The sequence below is a fragment of the Passer montanus genome, unplaced genomic scaffold (genome assembly GCF_014805655.1).
Source record: "Passer montanus isolate IOZ18808 unplaced genomic scaffold, ASM1480565v1 scaffold21, whole genome shotgun sequence".
NCBI lineage: Eukaryota > Metazoa > Chordata > Aves > Passeriformes > Passeridae > Passer > Passer montanus.
In genome coordinates, this window is record NW_024366703.1 from 7,965,598 (window position 1) to 7,988,308 (window position 22,711).

Sequence of the window (22,711 nt, forward strand, 5' to 3'; positions counted from 1 at the left end):
AATGCCAGCTCAGGTCAGTCTACACAGTGTTGAAATTGATGCTGTGAATACTGTGTACACTCTTTTTCTTTACTTGAATCCCTCTCTAGTCAAAATTTTAATCTCTACCTGAGGTATGACTGTCTGCCAAGGCAGGAATACCATAAAAAAACATGATTGTGAAAAACAGACATCGTCTAGAAGAGAAAACACTTCTGTCAGAAGGAACGACACACTTGCTCACTCCTAGTTTTGCTAAGATAACGTTTTGTCTTGTGCAGCCACAAACAACGAGAAGGAAGAGATTTGAAGTTACACACACGGGCTCACCATAGGCCAAAACTCTTCACTGGATTTGGAGTCCCCTCCTTCAAACTGAAGGCCCAGCTGTACTAAACCAAACACATTTAAGACACTGAGTACAAAAAAACCTTTGGGCAAAACCCCTTCCAAGTTTTAAAGCCCAGCTTGATGCAGAACCCAAGACCATGTCCCCAGTTCTGTTAAATTCGAGTTTGATCCTTGTGATTCCTTTTACTCTTCTGTAAACTGCAACCCCCTTGATGTTACACTTGTACTGCCCAGGCATAAACACTGACACAAGGCAAGATGCAGCAGAGAATCTCCAGGAATATCCAACATGCAGATTAATTCTGTCCTTAACCAGCTCCCACTATTCCCAGAGCTGGACAGGAACAATTTGAGTGGAGAAGGCACAGTGCCAGGCAAGCCACTTTAGCCCTCCACGACAGACTCATCTGCACTTTGCAGAGAACACCGCAGTGCCCACAGCCCTCACTCTGCACTGCTGACTCTGAGCTTGTCTGAACAGCCCTGTAAGCAGAGCTCCTGAGGCCACATCCAAGTCCTTACACACCCTGGTGGCAGCAGGATGCTGTTCAACCTTTAGGATGCTTGCTAACATTAGGGATTTCCAAGGGATTTTCCGGGGTGTTGATTCCAACACACATGCAAGACTCGAGCTACATGCATTAGGAGAGTTCCTCCTCCAGCAGGGTAACAGTCCCCTGCAGCAGAAGAGTTTCTGGTCATTCACTCCAGGAAAAGGCATTATCTCTGCAGCTCTTCCTTACGGCATCAACAGTGGAAGCGTCTTTCAAGCTCTCTCCCTAAAAACAGATGCTGGAAGCTGCTGTCTAGATGTCAGCACTGTTTGCTTTATCCTTTTTTGGCAAGGAGCACAAATTGCATTTGGAAACTGCTTTCCTACTGCTTCATAGAACTCCACTTTCTCTCTGCTGTTGGGAGGTGGTGCTGGTTATGGATGCTGAAAGAGGCTAGCACCACCATGGAGTCAATGCATTTTCTGCATCTTTGCCTTCCCTTGAGAAAGAGAAGTATCTTGCTGTGATATCAATAAGGAAAAAAAAAAAGGTTAAAGTCCATCTTTGGAGTCATGCATGCCACAGTCCAGCCCCAGCACACAGTGCCTTTGCACGTGTGCTTGGCACATGGATGCCAGCATGAATGTGCTGCATTTCCATCACCTGCCAGGCCTGACTCATCTCCCCAGCTCCTATCTGGAGTCACAAAGGCATAGCTGTGGGCTATGTCTGGGGCACAGCAACAGCGCTGTTGAATCAGAGGAGTCATCTGCACCGGAGCAACATGCAGCAACTTGTGAAGTACGGTCACTCAAACAGTGCAGGAAGGTAAGACAGCAACACTATGGCCCCTTCTACATAACCCAGGGGCTGTAGTGTCCTTGTGGCACCCACAGAAACTGAGAACTTGCAGCCATTATTGGCACCAGGAAGCAGGAGAGGTGTGGCACTGCCACACTTGTGCAGGCTGCTTCTTTGTACAGCATTGAAAGTAGGATAGTAATAAGTGCCCAGCACTGCAAGATGTGCTCAGATCTGTGCTTTCCACAAAAGCCTGACAATGCACAATGCAGTGCAACACTGGCAAGGACACTAAGCCATTCTGAGATGGGACATTCAATCCCTCTTATCATTTTAGAATCTTTGTATGCAATGGCAATAAAGTTTATTACTTTGATATCTTTCAAAGGGGCATGGAATAACCAAAGATGTCCTTTGGTGGAAAAATCAAAGCAAGCATATTTCAGATACTTTCATCCCTCCACAATGATCTCCCAGTTTTCATCTCACAATGCTGTTGTACTCCCAGCTCATCCTTTCAGCTCTGTCCTCTCTCCAGAGGTTCCTGCTGTGAGACACTCAATTAGGAGAAAGAGGCACCTGCAGGTGCTGAGAATAATAATATTTAATGTCAGCAGAACCTTTTGATCATAAATACTCTGGCACTTAGCAGATGTCTCCAAATGATACGACTGACTATGTCTCCCATCATATCACATGTTTTTTAGGTGCCCCTGCCTGTTAACCAAGCCTTTCAGCTGCCACTGGCCTGCAACTAAAAGAACCAGTCAAAAAATGATCCCTCATCTCTTTTGATCCCACAGACTAGGAATTTGATCTTCTCGTTCTGCTCTAAAAGCTGTTACTTTCAAGTCATTTTATCAAAAACAACACAGTTAGAACTGAATAAACCAAATCATACTTCCCAATCTGCTCATTCTGTAGGCTGAAATGATGCAAATGCCAGGGAAGCAGGTTAGATGCACAGCCAAAGACATGCTCCACGAACCAAATTCTGCCCTGCCTACAGCCTGTCCGGGCTTCTTTGACACCAATATGTGCTCACATCTCAGAGCACAAGCAACAGCACTGCCCAGACTACACTCTGCTTTGCCAGACACCTTCCTTTCAAAAATATGTCCTCGCCATCTCTACTTAACAGTGCTACTCAAAAAAAATAGACAATTCTGATCTGCACAAACTTCTTGGCTCCGGCACGGAACAGGAGACAATCTGGTATTAATGAGAGAAGTGTTTGCAGAATGGGAAAGATCTGCTGTCACCATTTCACAAATGAAGCAACTAGTCATGGAAAAGCATCTTCTCTAAAGTCACTCAAGTCAGTCTAAAGACAGAAAAAGGCAAATCTTTTACTTTATGCCACTATGGTCAAACTGCTGGACTTGCTGTAGAAAGGTTTCAAACTGATTCTCAAAACACACTCTTCTGACTTACTGTGACCAAAACGCCTCATAATCTTTTATGACAAAAATACAGCACAAAATACACAACCAGTGAGTCACTGCTGATAACAAAGTCACTTCTTTGAGACAAAGCAGTTTGTCCATGGCAACACAAACTTTCACTCAGAAGCAGTTCTAGGCATTCTCATGCCTAGAGATTTATTCCTTAATATTACACCCTGCACCCAGCATCTGAAGCTCTAATCTACAATCACTATTCTCCAGCATATTCCAGTTCTGCTCACTTTTAAAAACAGCCAACAGATGATCTGCATTTCACCATGCCAATACACTTATGGAACAGAGAAATTCAGCTAAACTTTATCAATTTTGTGGTCGTTTCACAAAATGCATTAACAATGTACCCATAACTTGGCTTTACATTTCGTTTCTCCAGCAGGTAAACTCCTTTCACTGGATATTCACTTCAAAAGAGTAGTATTCACTGACAAACAGAAACCCAAAATGACCCAGCCCTTAAGCAAACTTGTTTTTATATTCTGTTCCCCATAGTAAAACACCTGCTTTATCCTGCCTGAAAAGTCAACCTTGTTCTTAAGGGAATCAAGACAGAAAATAAAGGATACCATTTCTGCCTTTTTTTTTTTTTTTAATTAATGTAACTTACCTGGAGTGCTTTGGTTACTGAACTGAGTATCTTTTTTTCTCAACTTCTTCCCTTCTACCAAAAATTTGCCACCTGCACTTTATATCATATCCTTCCAAAGGTGTGTGGAACCTGAGTGATCATCCAAAAATGTTCACCTCTTCTTTATTTCTCCTGTTTTATTCTCTCCCTTCTTTTGCTTTTCTATTCCCGTGCTCTTATACAAGTCCCAACAAAGGCGTGTCGTGGTTTCCTGCCTCACCCTAACCTTCAAATTATCTGACACTCGCTGAAAAAAAAAGATCTGCCTCCAGGAATCAAACTTTATTGAAAGTAAAAATGCTCCTTCCTATTCGCTCAGGTAGATTAACTATTAAGATCCCAAAGGTATAAAGGCTTATGCCAGGGAAGGTGAACATGTATAGCAGTACTTTCTGATACACGATCTGAGATCTGTTTGGGAATTTTCTAGCAGGAAATTACATAGCACTTGCTGATGCCACTGCAAAGCTGCCTGCAAGTTAACCATATTCTGCTGCTTGCAAATATAACAGGCTGAACTACCAGCTACTACAAACTGGCTGAAAACAACTCAAGTCAGGGATCTGAAGTATTTTGCCAACCCACAGATAATTTCTCTGTTCAGAATGCATCAAATTAATAAATAAAAATACATCAAATTAAGTAAGAAACAAAATTTCTTCTATGTATACTACCTGCAAACTTCTCACTGCATAGGAACTGAAGCAGAAAGGCAGCCATGGTGGGTTAAAGCAAACCTCCATCCAGCCCAGAACCCTGCTTTTTCTTACCACAGCTCATTGTAGCAGCTCTGGGAACACCAGCTGAACAGGACAAGCACATGCAGATATTTTTCCTGGTCTACTGAGTCAAAAGCGACAGCACTGCAGTCATTTTTTGACAGATGGTTTTCCATTAGTTTATTCAATTAGTTTTTGAATCTGTACATTTTATATGTACAGTGTCCTCCAGCAAAGATTTTTATAGCTTAACTATACCTTGTGTAAATATTTTCCCTCCTACTGAACATAACAGTGCCATTCAGTGCCCCATGCTTCTTTGTAAGAATCAGAATTCACCTTGGCTTTTCCCATCCTACAGATTTTGACAGATTTGTTTTGCTGAATAGAAATGAAGTTAACACTTCATGTGGATTTTTGCCCAGACCTTTTGAGGGGGTGTAGCCTTGTACTGTCAAGATGGTATCCTCTTCTTTTAAGTTTCATATTGAAAATTTCCAAACGTGTGTACATGGCTGCTCTACAGCACTGCACTCCACTCTAAAGGCTATGCCTTGTGTTTTTGATAGGGATCAGGAGCTCTTCAGAATTGATCAATGCATCTCCTAAATCCCAGACCTTGTATTTATATTTTTTAGTCAGACATTTATGCAGCATCTATTACTCTGCTTTTGGAACACTAATCAAAGCACATTTAGTTGTCTAAACAAGCTGCATGTGGTAATTAAGTCATTAAGAGGAGTAGAACTCAGTCCAAGACCTGGTCAAACTGCACTTGGCTTTAAGCCTTGACCAAAAGGATAAAAGTGGCTTTAGTCTTCTGAACTTCATGCTCTTTGAACATGACACAAAACTGTCCCTTTTGTCATCAACTGCACCTAAAACCTCCACTTCATTCACCTAATTTTACATTCACTTTCAGCACAGCCCAGTGTGTGCTTCAGACACACACATTGTTCAAGGCAAGACAGAACTGAATCCACTGGGATATTCTAGCTTTGTAAAATCTATCAGTATGAGGGAGACTTACTGGAATGGCACACAGACTTCACTGGAGCAAGAGACAGGACCTCACACTTTCAGACAAAGTTCTCAGGATAGGAGACATTTCCACTCTCCTTTACCTCTGTCTACTAGGTTTTTTTTATGTATAAACAAAATGAAGCAATCACAATTTTGCTAAAATGAGAAAATTACAGTATTTTAATCCCTGCAATGTTGTTACAAAGATCCTGGTTTAATGTTTATTAATGTTTATTTGAGAACAAAGTGCTCAAAGAGACATTTTGCCAATTTCTCACTGGAAAGTTAAAGAAGGCAGAGGTAGGGGATAATATGAAGGTGATTTAAAAGGAAACTTAAAATAAATCACATCTTGAGAGCCTCTTGAAAATTGACCTCACATTTCACAGGGACAATAGAAGACAAGACAGAGTTGAGAGTGCTGCCTGCTGAAACACATTGATTAGTTCACTCAGGTCCCTGCTGGGCAAGTGTCAACATCAATGACATAATTTAGAGAGGTCCTGAGCTGTTCCACAGCTTTTACTACAGTCAGTGATTGTCTCAGATACTCAGAGTCACTGTAAGTCAGGGGTCTAGCAGCAGAGTGCAAAGAATTGCAGCAGACCCAGCTTCAGGCCATCAGCTGCCACTCCCGCACTAACAGTGGTGTGTGGACTGCTGGTTACAGCAGAGGGGGCACCATGAGCTTCTTTTGGAGTAACAATCACCATCATCCCATCTCCCATCTGTCCTGTGCAATTTTGACTGTAGAAAGTCTGCTGAGGTAGAGACATGTTCCTGTTGGGTGTACCTGGGAATGTTCTACCAGATGCAGAGTTTGCTACTTTTCCTGCTCCCAGCACAAGAGGAAGCTGCAGAGACACTGAGCTTTCAGTCAATGCCTTGGTCTGGCAGCTAGAGACATCAAATCTCAGTTGAAGACAGCACCATGGTGAAAGATGCTCCAAGAGTTTATGGCACCTGATGCTTGCACTGAATAAGCTGAGAAGATGAGGCAGGACTCTGCACATTCACTGCTCCTGGAGCAGGGCTGTGCTACAGCACATCTGAATCACTTCTCACTCTGCAAGGGAAGTCCAAATATAAAGGTTCTCAAAGCTGAACCAGCTCGTTCTGCTGTGGCCATTCTCTAAAAGCTTAAGGTGTGTTCATGGTTTAGAAGCAGACAAGTTATGATAACTTGTCACCTTCAAAGAAAGCTGTGAAGGAATGAATAAGGTGCACATTGGTCTGATAATCCTGTCTCGATTGGAACATAATTACACAACTCGTGAATCAGCCAAGAAGCTGATTGGAATAGTGCAGGCCCACACAAGGATGGTTGGCACAAGGAAGAAGAAACCACACCTATTTCTGTATAGCAACTGCAGTTGCCTCCATGCCTTGGTTTTACACAAGGCAGCCAGGTAGCCACTGAACCAACCAGAGCCTCTTGAGTCACCCCTTGACTCAATGCCCTGAGTCCATGCTTTGCACATCACTTGGGAAACTCACCATGAGTAACCCCAGGCATGAATAAAAGCCTTACTGGGAACTGATCATCTTTTCTGGGGTGCAGGGAGGTGAGTAATGTCAGGATGCAAAAAAACTTTGCTAATTCCATCTCTTGGGTCCCAGGGTACTTGGGACCAAGACAGGGATCAAGAGTCTTGGCTGTTTATACTCATTAATACAAAGATTGTACAGCTAAGGACTGCCTTTCCTCTCTCTGGCTTTATATAGCATTCCACATAGCTTCTCAGTGCAAACAACAAATAACAATGTTTATTATAAAGTTATACCTTCATATTATGGAGTATTATAAAATACAGTTCCTCAACAATGCAGGACAAACTGAATTGCATTGGCCCAGAGAGGTGGGGCTGTACTGTTCTGCTGGGGCACAACAACTGGAAGTTGCTGAAGACTTGGGCTTGCTGCTCTTATTATCACCATGTAGACAGGAGGAGTGGGTCTTTTCAGCAGCTGTAGACAGCTGTGTACCTCTGAACATGACACAAAATCTAATCTCTAATCCTGTGATTAGAGACAAGTCTGTACAGACACCAGGGCCCTGGTGCTGCCATGGTGCTCTGCAATACAACTGCCTAAGAGTTACTAGCAAGCAGCCCAGTCCAGGGACAGGGGACAGACATGTGCATTGTCTTGTGTCTGGGACTGCTCCTGATAATGTAACTTTTGGTGACAGGCAGATCCAAACAAAACACACCTCTCAGAGGCCCCCTTGTCCCCTGTGCTGCTTTTCATGCACATCAATGCTTGGGCACATTTTACATCTCAGTACAGGTCAGGCTGTACAGCAGGAGTTGGCTGCCAGAACCAGGAGTTATCACCCAGACTCACCTCTAATGGCATCAAGGCTGTGATGTAAACAGATCTGTGTGCAAAACTGACCTGCTGTTATCTCTCCCTCCCCCTCTCCACACCCCACCCCACTGTCCCCATAGAAATTATGGAGCTACCCCAGCTGTCCAGCACACCACAGCATCTGCCAGGCAACAGGGCTGGGAAGCAGATCAGCCTGATCACTGCCTCTCTAAGGGGTTTCACTGAGTTTAAGTTAAGTAGTTTGCATCCATAAGATTCTTCTCCTTCGCAGTGCTGGCGTGATGAATAATCCCTTTCACTTTGTCCTCTAGGTAAGAGTTGCCTGCAACACATACTGCATATGGCAGCACAGCTATGAGCTGGGTGAGGCTCTTGTTTGATGCTGGTAGTTATTCCCACTGAGCCCACTGCCCAATCTGCTGGGTCAAAAGGAACCAGTCCTTGACTATTTTACTTACCATACAAGTTGCATTCACAGAATCAAATAATTTCCTGTCTCCTGGCTTTTAGAGAACTGCTGACTGTTTGAAAGTCCACCTGTGAGCCCTTAAAGCAGTTTTAGCACCAATGCCTTTTAGACAAAATCTATGTGTGCTAACCTCACATATTTCAGGGCTGAGCTACAGCACATCTGAATCACTGAATATCTGAGTATCAAACATTTCAGGCAAACAGCAAAGGGACACAACTAGTGCCAAATGATCTGGCTGTGGTGCTGCCAATACACACAGTGGAGAAAAGTCAAAGCAAGCTGTTTAGAAAAAACTGTCACCATGGGGCAAAAAAAAACCAAAAAAACCCAAACAAACAAAAAAAAAAAAACCCAAACAAAATATTTTAAAAAATATCTTTCTGGCAGCTCCAAAGAAAATTAGGTATTATTTGTGAACAGCTCACCAGCATATCCATGGTTGAAATTTCAAGCAATTAGTATTTCCAACAAACAATTCTACCAGTTCTACCTGTGCCAGTCCAAAGCCTTCAAGTTTAAGCACCCTTACAAAAAGCAACAGGGAGAATTGCAGTGCAAACTGCATTCAGGACAAAAGCTGGAGACAAAAGCTGGACAAAAGCTCAGCTTATCTTGGAGATCTGCCTCAGAAAATTATGGGTGTTGGCAAATAAGCATGATTTCTGTCTGCAGTCTTCAGAGAAAATTCAAGGCACATATTGACAAAAAAATCCTGATGAAAAAATTTCAGGCAGGCTCAGCTACAGTTTGTAGCAAGTGACCTCCTCTACAGAGAGATGGATTCACGTTACCAGGAAGGCAAATGCAGGGGACAGTGCCTGAAAGGTCTCTGAGAACAGTTTTCTTCTGCTTTCCCCTTTCCCAGTCCTATACATTCCTGCCCTGCAAGCCCTTTTCTCTGCTAAATTTCAAAGTGTAATTTTTGGATCAAGGATTACTTCACAATCCAGGAATCTTTGGGAATAGAAGTGCCACCGATGCTGTGACACTCAGGTGAGTTTGTGCACAGAACAAGAATATCTCCTGGAAGTACCTGGGCACTGAGAAGAAATGAAACACAAGACTGTGCTTAAAGCCCACAGCTCATATCCAGTCCAAGGAACCTGGCCAAGCTTTTGGGATCACTGCTGGGGAATAAGTGAAGAAAGCATCAGGCCTGTTGTTGCAGGGACAGCTGAACTGCAACCTTAGTCTAAAACCTATGACAAAATGGAAATCAAAACACTCTGATTTTTTTGGAGAGAACTGAGGGAAGGTCACCCCAATGGTGAACATAGTCACTTGGGACATGCAAACATGTACTGTACAGTGATTTAAACCTGTGATTTTCACATTGTTCTCTCCAACCCTGTGATAAGACAGTCTGCCCTGAGCTGAAGGGCCTTTGAGAAAATGCTTCCTTTAAAATAATCAGGTTTTTGAGGGAATTGTCAAGATTAGGTGCAAAGTGTCTGAGAGGGGAAAAGGGGGGGGGGGGGGGGGGGGGCTGTACAAACATGTTAGAACATATGTTCTCTGTATATCCTGTGAAGTTTTGACTGTCCCCCATGAAAAATAAAGACTGAGGCCAGTCAACAAATTTCCTGAGTCAGACTTTGAATGGAAGGCTGCAGAGTTCTACAAGATTTCTGTCCAGAGATGTCTCTGTCCACATCATCCTTCTTGTTTGCTAGGAAGCTACTTCCTGTGATTAGGCTCTCAAGCATTTCAGGGTGGTGCTCACTTTTCACTGCCAAGGTAAACAACAGAATGAAAAGTCTCTGCTGGGTACTATGGTGTTCCCTTAGGGAACATGCTCTGCTATAAGCCCTGTTTATTGTCACTGATCATTATGGATTTATCATGGATTGGAATTTATCACAGTACAGACTGGTGTTATAATTAGGGATGGGCATTTCAGCTCACACCAGCTTTATGTTCTCCTGGGTTCTTCACAACCATAAATCAATTTCCAAACATATGCTTATCTGAGTATTGCAAAACAGTTTTAAATCAAGAGCTTTGTTTCCATTAGCATAAAGCTGGATTGGGCTTGTTCCTGTTGCATTTGTTTAGATCTGGATTAATAACACACAATAAATGAGCAATCTGGATCTTATTTTGGTTCCGAAGGTGACACAGCACTTGTTAGAACTGCTTGTGCAATGAAAGCGAGTGAAACTGCTTTTATTCCTGTTTCTACTGCTATTTATTTGTGGAACTGGTCTTCAGAAAGGCTTGAATCCTTCTTGGCTGCTGTCATGCTGCACCTGCTTTTCCTGGGGCACCCAGGCTCAACCTGCCATGTGCAGGCTTGCAAAGCCCCAGTTTAAATGGCACTCCTTTATTAGAGGATACATTCCAGAGGCATAAAATATTATTATCCGATACACATGACTAGAAGACTGCTGATCTCCTGCAGGACTGCAAGCACAAGATGGGACATGAGACTCGGTAAAATTGCTCTCCAGAACACACCTCACGTGGCAGCTGGAGCTTCGAACGTGTGTCAGTACTGAGGCTGGAGACCCTTCTCTCTCCCACTGCAAAAATTACTGAAGTAAAGAATGAGTCAATCTCATTGAGACAGCAGCACTCACATCTTCATTTGTCTCTTCTGTGGCAACATTCTCCAACATTGTCGAAATTACATTTCCAACACTTTTCTATCTCTTCCAGTCTTCAAGAATTTCTCAGTATCCTCCTCGAGACAGAGATATTAACAGTCCTCTTTCTACTTCTTTCATAAATTTTCCTCATCGTCTCTTTTTAGCAAGTAGTTATGGGAATGTATTAATTCCTAGGTTTTGTGGTCATAGGAGAGATGTTATTTCAATTCATATTGAAACAGAAATGCGTGAGTTTTTCAAATTTAATACTTCAACTGTGCCTGTATTTCCACATGGAAGTTATAGGTGTCTTCACCAGAACATACTTCTGTCTTGACTTGTTGGGTCAATTGGTTGTTTAAAAAGAGACTCCTTTATATGATGTTTGCAGAAACCAGTGGTCTTTTTTCAATTGGTCATTGAAAAAGTTTGGAGAGAGTAAAATCTCTACAGTGTGCTGCCTGCTCCCTGATGGTTATGCTGGAGATACCACAGATCCCTGCTCTGTTCATGAGGAAGTTGGCACAGACTGAAATTGGCATCCTTTTTTTCTCTACACTGAGATTTTTTTTTACAATCTTGGCCAAAAGGTGCAAGGTCTATCTTGCTCAAGTTCTGCTGTTAAATATGGATTTTTACAAACAGTAATTATTTATCTCTTTCACAGTGTCTTTCACCTGTATCTTGTGTTAAAATTATAGCATTTGTGGACTTGCTTCTATTTTGACATACAGCATGTCAACAATCTTGATCAAGTTTCTCATCTACATCTGTGACCCTGGCACAGAATTCTTGACCATACAAACGTCCCTACAGAAACAGAACAGACCAGATCCACAGAGAACAGTCACAACACAGACTCAATACTTCTCTTCAGCAACCATTTGGAGAAAAAAAAACAAAAAAAAACAAAAAAAAACAAACCCAAAAGAAAACCAAACCAAAAAAACCAACCCACCCAAACAGATACAAGGGTTAAAATAAGCCAGACCTCACACTTTCTTTTTTGCCTTGATTCTGAGTCAGTTAAGAACAGACAATTGTAAAAACTGGAAACTGTGGCTGGAGTCACAATGCAGCTATAGACACACTATTTATCAATAGTCAGAATAAGAATAAATATTTGAGCAATATTACAGAAGCAAAAAGTCATGGCTTACAGCTCATTAACAAGTATTTTCCAATTTTTTTTAATGATCTCTCACTGTTCTTTAATCTAGGACAATCTTTTAGTTCGCAGCCTTCTTAACAAGTCAAGCACATTAACAAGCATTTTCCAAATTTTTTTTAATGATCTCTCACTGTTCTTTAATCTAGGACAATCTTTTAGTTTGCAGCCTTCTTCTCATGTGGGTTTAAAGCAGTTTTCAGCACCATTCATGGTTATTTTGTTTATGCTCCCATTCTCTCAGAATGGGAAACTTTCCAAGTTTCTCACTTTTCATTAGAGATCATGCTTCTGCAAGCCAATCTCCAGCCAGACACACCTATGCCATACAAACCACAAGTGATATGCTAATTCCAACCCAAAAATGTGTGTTCAAGAATAAACAAAGAGGAGATTTTTGACCCAGAAGAGAACAGATGAATGTGAGCCCTCTCATATTCTTTACTTCTGCCTTGTAAGAACAGAGGTAGAATCCTAGAATCACAGAATGATTTGGGTTGGAAGAGACCTTAAAGACCATCTAGTTCCAGCCCCCTGCCACGGGCAGAGACCCCTCCCACTAGACCAGGCTGCTCAGACCCCCATCCAACCTGGCCTTGAACACTTCTAGGGATGGACATACACAGCTTCTCTAGGAAACCTGTGCCAGTGCTTCAACACCCTCACAGTAAAGAATTTCTTCCTAACATCTGATCTAAGCCTGCTCTCTTTCAGTTTGAAGCCATTCAGCTCTTGTCCTGTCACTACCTGCACTTGTCATAAGTCCCTCCCCAGCTCTCTTATGAGCTCCCTTCAGGTACTGGAATGCCATCATTAAGCCTTCTCTTATACTCTTGACCATGCAGTCTCTGGAATATCTGCCCATGTCTGCTGGTGTAGTAGTGGTAAAAAGAGTAGTAATAATAACATAACAATAATAAGAGCTAATGCTATTTTTATAGAAATCATGCAGCTCTTACATGCATGGTAGTCTTACAGTTAGCTGGTATGTGGAACTCAGACAATCCTAAATTGCTGCATCTATCAAAATTCATTTAATTGAGCTGTCACTCTTTGCTATGATTAAAACAACAATGTTAAAGGAGACAACTGTGGGACCGGCGCTCCAATATGCCAGAGCTGATGGAGACATTTTTTCTTTTTACCAAGACTCATTTTTGTGGAGTTAGGCAGGAACACTTCTTCATTTTTCCTCCTAACTTCTTTCACTCATTTCTCTTGATGATCCCAAGCTGGCTGAGGGTCACACTGCCTTGCAAAAGGGTTTTTTTTCCTGGAATAGCTCACTATTTTTGCTAAACAAGTATTACATTTTGCTAAACAAGTATTTTGCTAAACAAGTATGACAATTTCAGTTGCAATGAGCAAAACAATAAACATATAAACAAGGAATATTCAGAGAAACATAATGAGCAGCAGCTGGCTTTACTGGGAAAGCCTCTACATAATCTGATTCCCAAGCTGCAAGTGACTCTTTTACTCCTTGCTCTCCCCAGCCAGGGACAGCAGAGGTTCTATCACTCCTTCATACAACGTCACCTGTAAGAGGATCTCATTTTACAAAGCAGTTTTTCTCCAGTACCAAGAACGTATCTAAAATCAAAAGTAAAAGGATGAAAGATGGCATGATGGCAAATGCACTGTGTTCCAGCTGCTCAGCTGGAAGGGCAGAACCCTGGTGAAAAAGGAAGCTTTCCTTTCCAGGACTTGATCACTGACTTCAGGCTAGCAGATTATTTTTTCTAAATAGTTTTGAGGAAAACATTTGCAAGTGAACACTCAAAACTTGGATCCAAGCTATTTAAGTTGCCTCTGCTTCCAGTTTCTGGCAGGTTTTCTGACTTGGCTCTGAAGCTTTTGACTGTGCCCATCTCTATTTTCATGTCTCTGCTTGAAAAAACCTGTTTCTTATCCAAAGCACAGAAGTATTGCCTTTTCCAAAAGCCAGGTCTGTTGTTTGTTATTTCTTCTCAGCAAGATGACTGGCTGGAAACTTAGTTGTTACTCAAACTTTTCATTTCACAGCCATTCAGATTCTCATTAATTTGCTTCCATCAGAAATTTGTCTTGTGAGACCTGTGATAACACGCAGCTCTCTCTTATTAAAATCAAGGCTCATCCTCACTCCATATGTTGTGTATTTCAGACATTCCTGCTGGCATGGAGCCTTTGGGGTATTTTTATTGCTATCATAGGGTTGCCAGATGCATGGTATGGTGGCTGCTTTCTTTGCCCAGTGCCTGCAAAGGTGCTTTTTGGATTCTACTTTAATAATATCCATGATTAAAGTTGTCAGCTGAAGGCTTTGTAACTACAACACCTAAAGGTGTTTTTAGTTTTCAGCATAAATTAATGAGTTCAGAACAAAATATTTACACCTCCTCCCCAAATATTAAAATTTGTATTAAGAAATCCTTCTGTTAGTGTTTAAACCTTTAAAGTGTTTATAACTTTCAATGATGTTTCAGAGCCTCCTGATGTGATCTGCTCTGTAACTCCCATACTTGCTGTTAGAAAATGTCTTGAAGTTCCAAACAAGTATCTTGAGCCGACAATCACTTCCTTTCTTCCCTTTTCAGTATAACTGATCTCCTTTTATGTATTTAAATGCTGTTGTCACATATGCCACGAGAGTTTTCAACACCAAACTAAGCTTTTCCTTCTCCTGCAGCTTTCCTCAGACACTGAGTTTCCCAGGCCTCCAACCACTGGGTGCTACCTCCATCCTTCACAGGCACTACCCATGTACTTAAAGCCACACACACTTCAAGTACTGTGCTGAGCTGGGGACTTCATTTCTAGTGTTGCCCAAGGCTGTCAAACACATGCTGGTCTGGTTTAATTGCATGACATTTCAGTTAATTACTGTCTTGATGATAAATCTGGCAGTTTTGCAAATGACTTTAAAATTGTAACTGCAGGTAAAAACTACCCTATTTTGCTAATGAAGGACAAGCAGTGCCAAAATGTTGTGAACCTTACCTACCTGACGAGCAGGCAGTGCTTAACTTCTAGTTTTGTAAGGTATTTCCTTAAGAGTGCAGGCATGAAGAGTGTGTATCAGAAATTGGTGTTCTTAATATGTCTGGAACCAAATTCATTTGCTAATAAACAGCCATGCCCAATACCTACTGCACAGCGAGACATTGATACACACATATATCCTCATCCATGAAGAGGTTCAATCCCCAACATCTGAGTACCCAAAATGTAGCAGAACAGCATCTGTGGCAGCTGACACATGCCAAGTGAATGCAATCAAGCAAAACATAAAGAAACCAACAAGCCAATACATGTGCATAAAATATTATAATGAAAACTCAGGCAGACAGAGACCAAGTGGGAATAAAATGGAATGGAAACAGAGACCAAGCAACTGCCAGAGTCAAGAGCAATTAGCTCACAGGTAGGAGGGCAGTGAACCATGGCTGTTCACTGCCATTAAAGGTGTTAAAGGGGCTGGTAGAATTACATGCTTCTACTTCTGTTCTGTTTACTTAACTGTAGCTATTTGCAGTGTCAGCAGAATCCTTCAGCTTTTCCTAAAACCAGTGCATAGTGTTTGCACAATGAAAGAACAATAAACTAGTAAAAAAAGATCAGCATCTAGAAGCAATGCAAGTCAAGTGCATGATAAAAATCTACAGTTCCCAACACATAAACAACTTAGCAATAAGCAAGTGAATGATCCAATACAAGACAACTGTATGCTGTGCATTGTATGAATGTGCAATATTCATAAAATATGTCTGTGTCAAGTATTTAGGAACTGTCAGGGACAAATGCAAACAGTATTTTAAAGGATTTGGAAAAATGTATTAAGAGTGTTCATTCAATGCATTTTTTTAATGCTTTACTTAGGATCTCCATTTTGTAAAATCAGTGGAAAAACACATTCAACATTCCTTTGTGGAATATATTCTAAAGATGCTCTGAACACACACCCATCTTTTCATGAAAACCTTCCTGATCTGGTAACCACTCCTTGGGATTCCTTCACCTAAGCTGATGAATTCACAGTTTAATTACCTACAGCACCAGTTTGAACATGGCTGTGGGACATAATTGTAAAGGGAATCTTGGAGTACAGCTGCATTAGTTCTAGTAATGTCTTTAACAGACCAAAACACTGAAGAAGGCTGCATCTCCTACACAGCTGCTTCCCACAAAAAAAGCACTTGAGCATTCAATCTCATCTCACTTTACTTACCTTTCTTCTGCCCAAATTATGCAGATGAACAAAATTCTTACAAATTAATTAAATGAAATTAGTTGTTGATATAAAATCATCAATTTTCATGAAATCACGTAAGCTAAAGATGAAAATGGCCCATGTGGTTTTGCTGTTTAAAAAATAAATGCAGCAATAATTAACAGCTGCAATAAAGTTTGTCATGGTAACCTCAGAGTGTGAGGTTTGATCCTCCACATCTGGATGGTAAATCATTGCAATTCTCCATCGTATCTGTGGGGATGGTTCTCACACATAGTTTTACTTAAAAAACTAAAACCTTCTTTGTAAGGAATATGTATGAGCCACATCTTTATTATTTTGTTCCTCCTCTCCTGGTAACACACCCAAGTTATAAAAGTGCATCACTGAATGACTTCACCTCTCTGGCCTGTGCCTGAGGCTTGGCAATATGCATGGCAATCAATCTTTGGTGGACTAGAATTTATATTAAAATGAAAACTTATTGATTATTTAGCTTCTTGAGGTTCTTTCAGCTTCTCCACTGTCCACTGCCTGGTGGACTCTTTAGAGTGCTGTACCTCAGGCTGGCTGGCTGGGGTCAAAATCAGACTGCAGGTTTGACTGTGAAAAATCTACAATAATGAGGCTGGCAGAGCTGATGGAGATCTGGCTGCAGCACTGAGCAGAAAGGGTAATTTCTTCATTTGCAGTTTTCCTGGCAGTGCTATGCAGGGACTCTGCCAGTATAAGCTTGCAGCATCTCTCTCAGTGTTGGCTTTTGAGATGTATTTGTACTTCTTGCCTGCAAGATGTATCCATGTTTACCTGCGAAGTTGGACATAGTAAGGAGAGCTATTTATTGGTTCTAAATGGAACTTGAAACTCCTTGAGAAGGCAAAACATCAAGACCTTTCAGTAACAGTAACTGGCACAAACATTTTCTCTGGAGAAGAGATCCTCCTCTCATTGTCATTTCTCAGCTCTGTCTATTGCCCTTTCTTTGTTTTTGATTTGTTTTTCCTGTTGTTAAACAGATCTTTTGAAAAGCAGCAGTTACAGCTAGGCACATTAACTGGTTGGGCAAAATAGAAGTAGCTCTGGCATTATAGTGGTATTTGTGAGAAAGCAGGTCTCCCTGTTTGGGAGGAAACCTTAGGACTAGGAAGTGTTAAACCAGAGAATTTCACAGCTTCTAGACTTGATTTTACATAGCTAGAATCCTGCTTTAAGGAAAAAAGTCTGACCCATAATTCCTCACTGAGATGGAAAAGAAACATGTCACCAAACAGTGTAAATTGTAGGGAGTAGATGATGATGTCCATGATTAATCTTTGCACCCACATGTCACACATGATTAAGTATGTACACCCATATGTGCACTGTTGATCCTAGAAAAAATAATCCCACATAAGACTTCCTATCCAGACATCATGTGAACAGTTTTAAGACTATCCATTCCCAGTTTCACAATCTCAAGAACAGGCAGGGTATACACCATGTAAAATATAAGATTCGTCTATCTGCTCATCTAAATCCTGAGAAGCCTTTCAAGAGAAAACTTGTCAGTGCATACCCATGTGCTGAGTTACTACCATGCATTTAACAGTGATGAAATTGCTTATTCTGGCATATGTTACCCATTAAATGCTTGTAATTAACTCAAGGAAAAAATGCACTAAACTTTAAAGCGTCAAAACCAGAATAACTCTTTCAGCTGTGAATGAACTGCAAGGTTTCCCATTTCAGGAGTGTCAGGTAACATGGCATGGCATGGCTGTCATCAAAGAGGCTGATGACAAAGAGAGCTTGTTCAGTGTCTGCTGATGTGTGCAGTGGGGGTCACTGCAGCCAGGACACAGACTTGAAGTCACCTGGGTTACTGAAGGGAAAACATTCCATCACTTAAAGCAGGTGCCATTCGCTAGCTTGGTTCACTTAGCATCAGTTCAGTGTTCCTGCACTCCCCATAAGACAAATGTTCTTCACCCAAAATACAGTTGCCTTAATGTGTTCAGAGGGAGACTGGTGGCTTTCCCACACTGTGCAAAACACACTAATGCAGGCAGCTGCAATTCCAGTATCCTCAGCACCACATGAAATAATACCATTAGCTGACTCCATATGCCACACTTCCACTAAAGCTCCATCAGGACAGGAGAGCTCTGCTTCCCTTCAGCTCAGCAGGAGCTTTCTCAATGACTTCAAATATCAAAAGGGCTAAGCTGCCCTTCCACAGAAGACAACACAACAACAGTAAAAATAATATAACAGTAATCATTTGAAGCCACAGAGGTTCTAAGAAAGTATTACACCTCATCAGTAAAGCTTTCTGTATGTCTGTGTAGAGAAAGAGACTCAAAATGCACTTATTTCAGATAGGAATGTGAGTAAAAAATTTGCACTGGAATTGCTTTAGAAATAACTGAAAAAAATATGTTTTAATGAGCCATGACTAGCATAAACAATATATTTCACTCAAGAAAAAGGGAGAAGCTTCACTGCCCATTTTACTTGCTAAAGGAAATGGCACTGAAGCCAATTATGGTGTCTTCCTTTTAGCTGAGTATTTTGGGAGAAGGGGTGATAAAAGAGTATTTATTGAGTTCCTGTGGTTTTTTAGTATCTTAAATCTTTTGAAATTTAAGAATTTGCCTCAACCTTTACATTAAGTGGCGGTTTCATATCTGTTCACAAATTTTGGTGAATTGCCAGCCTCACAATTCTGAGGCAGCTGTCCTTAGACATGTGATTTTGTTTGCAGAAGTATTCCACAGAGATATCCCCCATCTCACAACAATCATGCACACTTGAAATGTTACATTGGTTATTCACTGTATGGAAACCAGGAGAGAGCTTTAAGCCAGCTGTCACTCACTTGTGAGCCTGACTGCCACATAAGGTGGTGGCAGTGCCTGACAACACTGCCACATTGAAATCTCAGCCCTCCAGATATGACTTTATTCTCAGCAGTATAAGAGATGGGAAACAGCCATGAGCACTTTAATATTTCATCCTCAGGAAAAGACTTTTAAAATTTTACTTTATAAGGCTTTCTCCAGCCTCAGGTAAATGATCTAATTCATTTCCGGGGAGGAAGTGTATTTTTAAACCTTGCCTGCTGATGCTGCAGTTTGGTAGGGTGTGCTCAGTAGAATGGTTATTCTAAAACAAAAAAATAGCCAGTGGTGCTGCTGAGGTGATGACGAACACTAGTCACTCAAGTCTGCACTCAGAGAAACAAGGACACCCCCATAAGTTCAGGAAATAGGAGAAGTCTCCATGTTTGCTTACATGCTCACTGGATGACTTGTTTTGGTACACCAGTTTAATCCACTGGGTCCAACCAAGGCCTCCAAACTATAGGTAACTGCTCAAAGCAGCTCATCTGCACTTGCAAATAAACCACGTTCACTTTTTCAGTTTCACCAATTCCAGCAGTACAGGTAAATGCAAGCAACCCAAGAGTTATGTGCACACATCACAGAGTGAGCTCTTAGGTATGTGAAAAAATGAAATTACTCTTCAAGCTCTGCTACAATTCAAAAACTTTAACACAAAAATATGCTCAGACCATCAGAGATGGCAAAAGCTGTACCAGAGACTAGTTTGGGCAAGGGCTTAGATTTAAAAGGCTTGAATTTTCTTAAAATAACGATCAACCAGTTCAAAGACAAGAACACTGAAGGTCTCTTTATTGTTTCCTTTGTATGCTGAAGTCTCATAGACTTCATACTGTAATCTTTGACTTGTTATGTCAGAGAAAATCCCACAGACACAGAAATAAGAGGCAATCGTATGCCCACCCCTTTTATTAGCCCAGTGCCTCACCCACTTGGTTATTCACACACACAGCAGTGAGAATACACTGCTCATCTCACCTGGCTCTCACATTATCTTTTGTAATGGCAAATTGCAGTGCCCCTCAGCTACAATAAATCCAGGCAGTTTTTCTTTTCAAGACAGGTACCTCAAAAATTGTAAGCCACAGATGTAAAGCAGACAAGGCCAAAAAAAATTACTTTTGATTTAGCTTATGCTGATGTCATTCTAGAGACTTGACTTTTAGTTACTGGGCATTTGCACCATTATGGGAGCAGAATCCATCTCCCAAGGACAGGTTTTGTTGTAGTAAACTGGTTTTACTCCAGCTAGTCTGTAAAGTCCTTCCCTTGGTGTATTTACATAGCTATAAGCAAGTCAGAACATCTTTCAGAGAAGTGAATTGCAGCCAGCAAAACCACAGCCCTAGGCTGATGCAGAGTGGGTAGGGTTTTAAAACTTTGTGCAGCAGTTAGTGGTTAGGCACATAAATGCACCCCACCCTCCTGCCCCAGGCAAGAGAGAATACACAGCCAGTGCAGAGTGTACCTCATGCATTGGGATACATCACTTGGCTTTAAACAAGATCAACAGACTTCAGAAAAATGAGAGACAGGGGTAATACATATGTGCCTTAAGACATAGTATGTTGACTTAACATCCCAGATACTCAGGGCAATGCTTAGAGGGAAAAGGCCTGGTTGTTGTGCCCAGCAAACTGTTAAATGGAAGTGATGCTCCTGACAATCTGGAAGAGAAGAAGCTCAAACTGGAATTTCTAAAGTATCCTTTACTATTACTTTCCATTTTGGCTTTGCTACTACAGATGATGCCCATAGGAGAATTAAAACATGTCACTGTCCTGAGAATGCTGATGTGTCAGCCCCAGTGCTCCTCTGGTACCACATGATTATTGAGAGGGTACATAGATAGTATCTTTCAACTGTGCAGCCAAACTGGTGTACACTTGGAAGAAAAAATAATCTGATCACTAAAATCTCAACACAGAAATACCAAAGAAAACAAAACCAAGGAGCACATTTTCCTTTTGGTTCCCTGGGGAAACTAATTTCTCTAAAGGGAAGTGGTATGTTCAGCAAATAGAGATCAATAATTTTATTACCCAGTGCTCAATTTCCTACACTTTATTCAATTATTTTGCTTACCCTGAACTATTCTGATCACAAGAGCAATCAAAGAAATCAAACAATAGCATTACAGTGCTTAATAAACACTGTATTGCAATGAATGTGAACATACTGGTGATCTTAGCTGAACAGCATGAGAAACACTCAGCAGCGTGCCACAAACATGCCAGAATCAATGACACACGGATAATCTGTTTTCCTCAAGGGAAACAGATGAGCAGTTTTTGAGAGGAAGATTTCAGTCTGAATCTGGTTTGCCAATTGAAGAAAACATAATATCCATCACTCTTGTGTTTCTGCAGTAGAAATACTGGAGAGTCACTGGACAGTGCCTGATGACTCTCTAGTTTCCAGCCCTGTCAGGGGCTTCTGGCCAAGTGTTTTTGCAGTACTGTGTGAACACCAGGTAAATTCACAGGTAAATGGAGCAAACACAACTAAACATTAGTACCAACATGAACAAGATCTTTTCCTAAAGTCACTGCCCATCAGTGAATACTGATGACAATATTTCCTTTCCTCTACTCCAGGTGTAGCACACTAAACTCACACACCCAACGTGTGGCACCATTGCTCCACAGCCCCAGTTCCAAACAATCTGTCATCTCTCCTGGGGTGGGGCATGCGGGTGTTGCTCTAATTAAGTGCAATGATAATGCACAGGATGACTTTTTCATGTGTTATGTTCCTGTAAAATCTTACTGGAATCTCACCTGGCAAATGATCTGAAATCTCAAACTTTCTGTTTTTCTTGTGCAACTCATCTGTTAACATGTCTGTACAACAGAGCATGAGTAATTTAAAGCAGGGACCATCCTTGAGATTGAAGGAAATACCCTGTGAACTTGGAGACATGCCATCACAAAGCTCCAGAGTATCTGAGATCCAACCCTCTTGATAAATTTGCAGCAGAAGTTCTATTAGCACCTTCACTGTTGCACTCAGGAGTCCATTTTTCACATATGTAAAAATTAAAATATTTATGACATTAAATTAGCTGAAGGTTTAAAAAAACAAACTCAAAACCAAAAACCAGGCAGATTTAAAAAATGCTTCCAAACTGCCTCAACACTTGGGGTATCGTTCAACAGGGTTTTTTTGATAGATGGTTACAAAACACAGAACAACACCACATAAGGTAAATTCCCACATTTGCTACTGAAAATATTATTTCTAAATCAATTTCACCCACAGATAAAATCTTATACAAGGTGTAACCTTAAGGCCTCAAGTTCTCAGATTTCCCAAAACAGCTTGTTGTAGATGGGATTTGAACGCTTTGATACCTTTTACTGCGGGAAAGTAAAAGGTTGCTGTCAAATCCTGTTTGAAGTGTGTGAATCTATGAAAACTCATGGTCAAAACCCCAGCAACTGCTAACATGTTATCACACCTACAACACTCAGTGCTTACTCACCTCTCACTCCAGACTCTCTCTGGTCTCAACAGAGATAGGAGTTACACAAGGTGAAGAGAAAATAGTGTCCTCATCTGCAGCGGTGAGGAGGATCCAGGCAGGAAATTAATGCAGC

General features: G+C 41.3%; 1 protein-coding gene across 1 annotated transcript in view; it reads right to left on the reverse strand.

Moving 5' to 3' along the window:
- The window catches only part of COL17A1 (collagen type XVII alpha 1 chain), a 58,285-nt gene extending 35,574 nt beyond the window's left edge, over positions 1–22,711 (reverse strand). The window contains exon 1 of the mRNA XM_039709322.1: positions 22,597–22,711. The gene's annotated coding sequence lies outside the window, so the exon portion shown is untranslated. The remainder of the gene's footprint in view (positions 1–22,596) is intronic.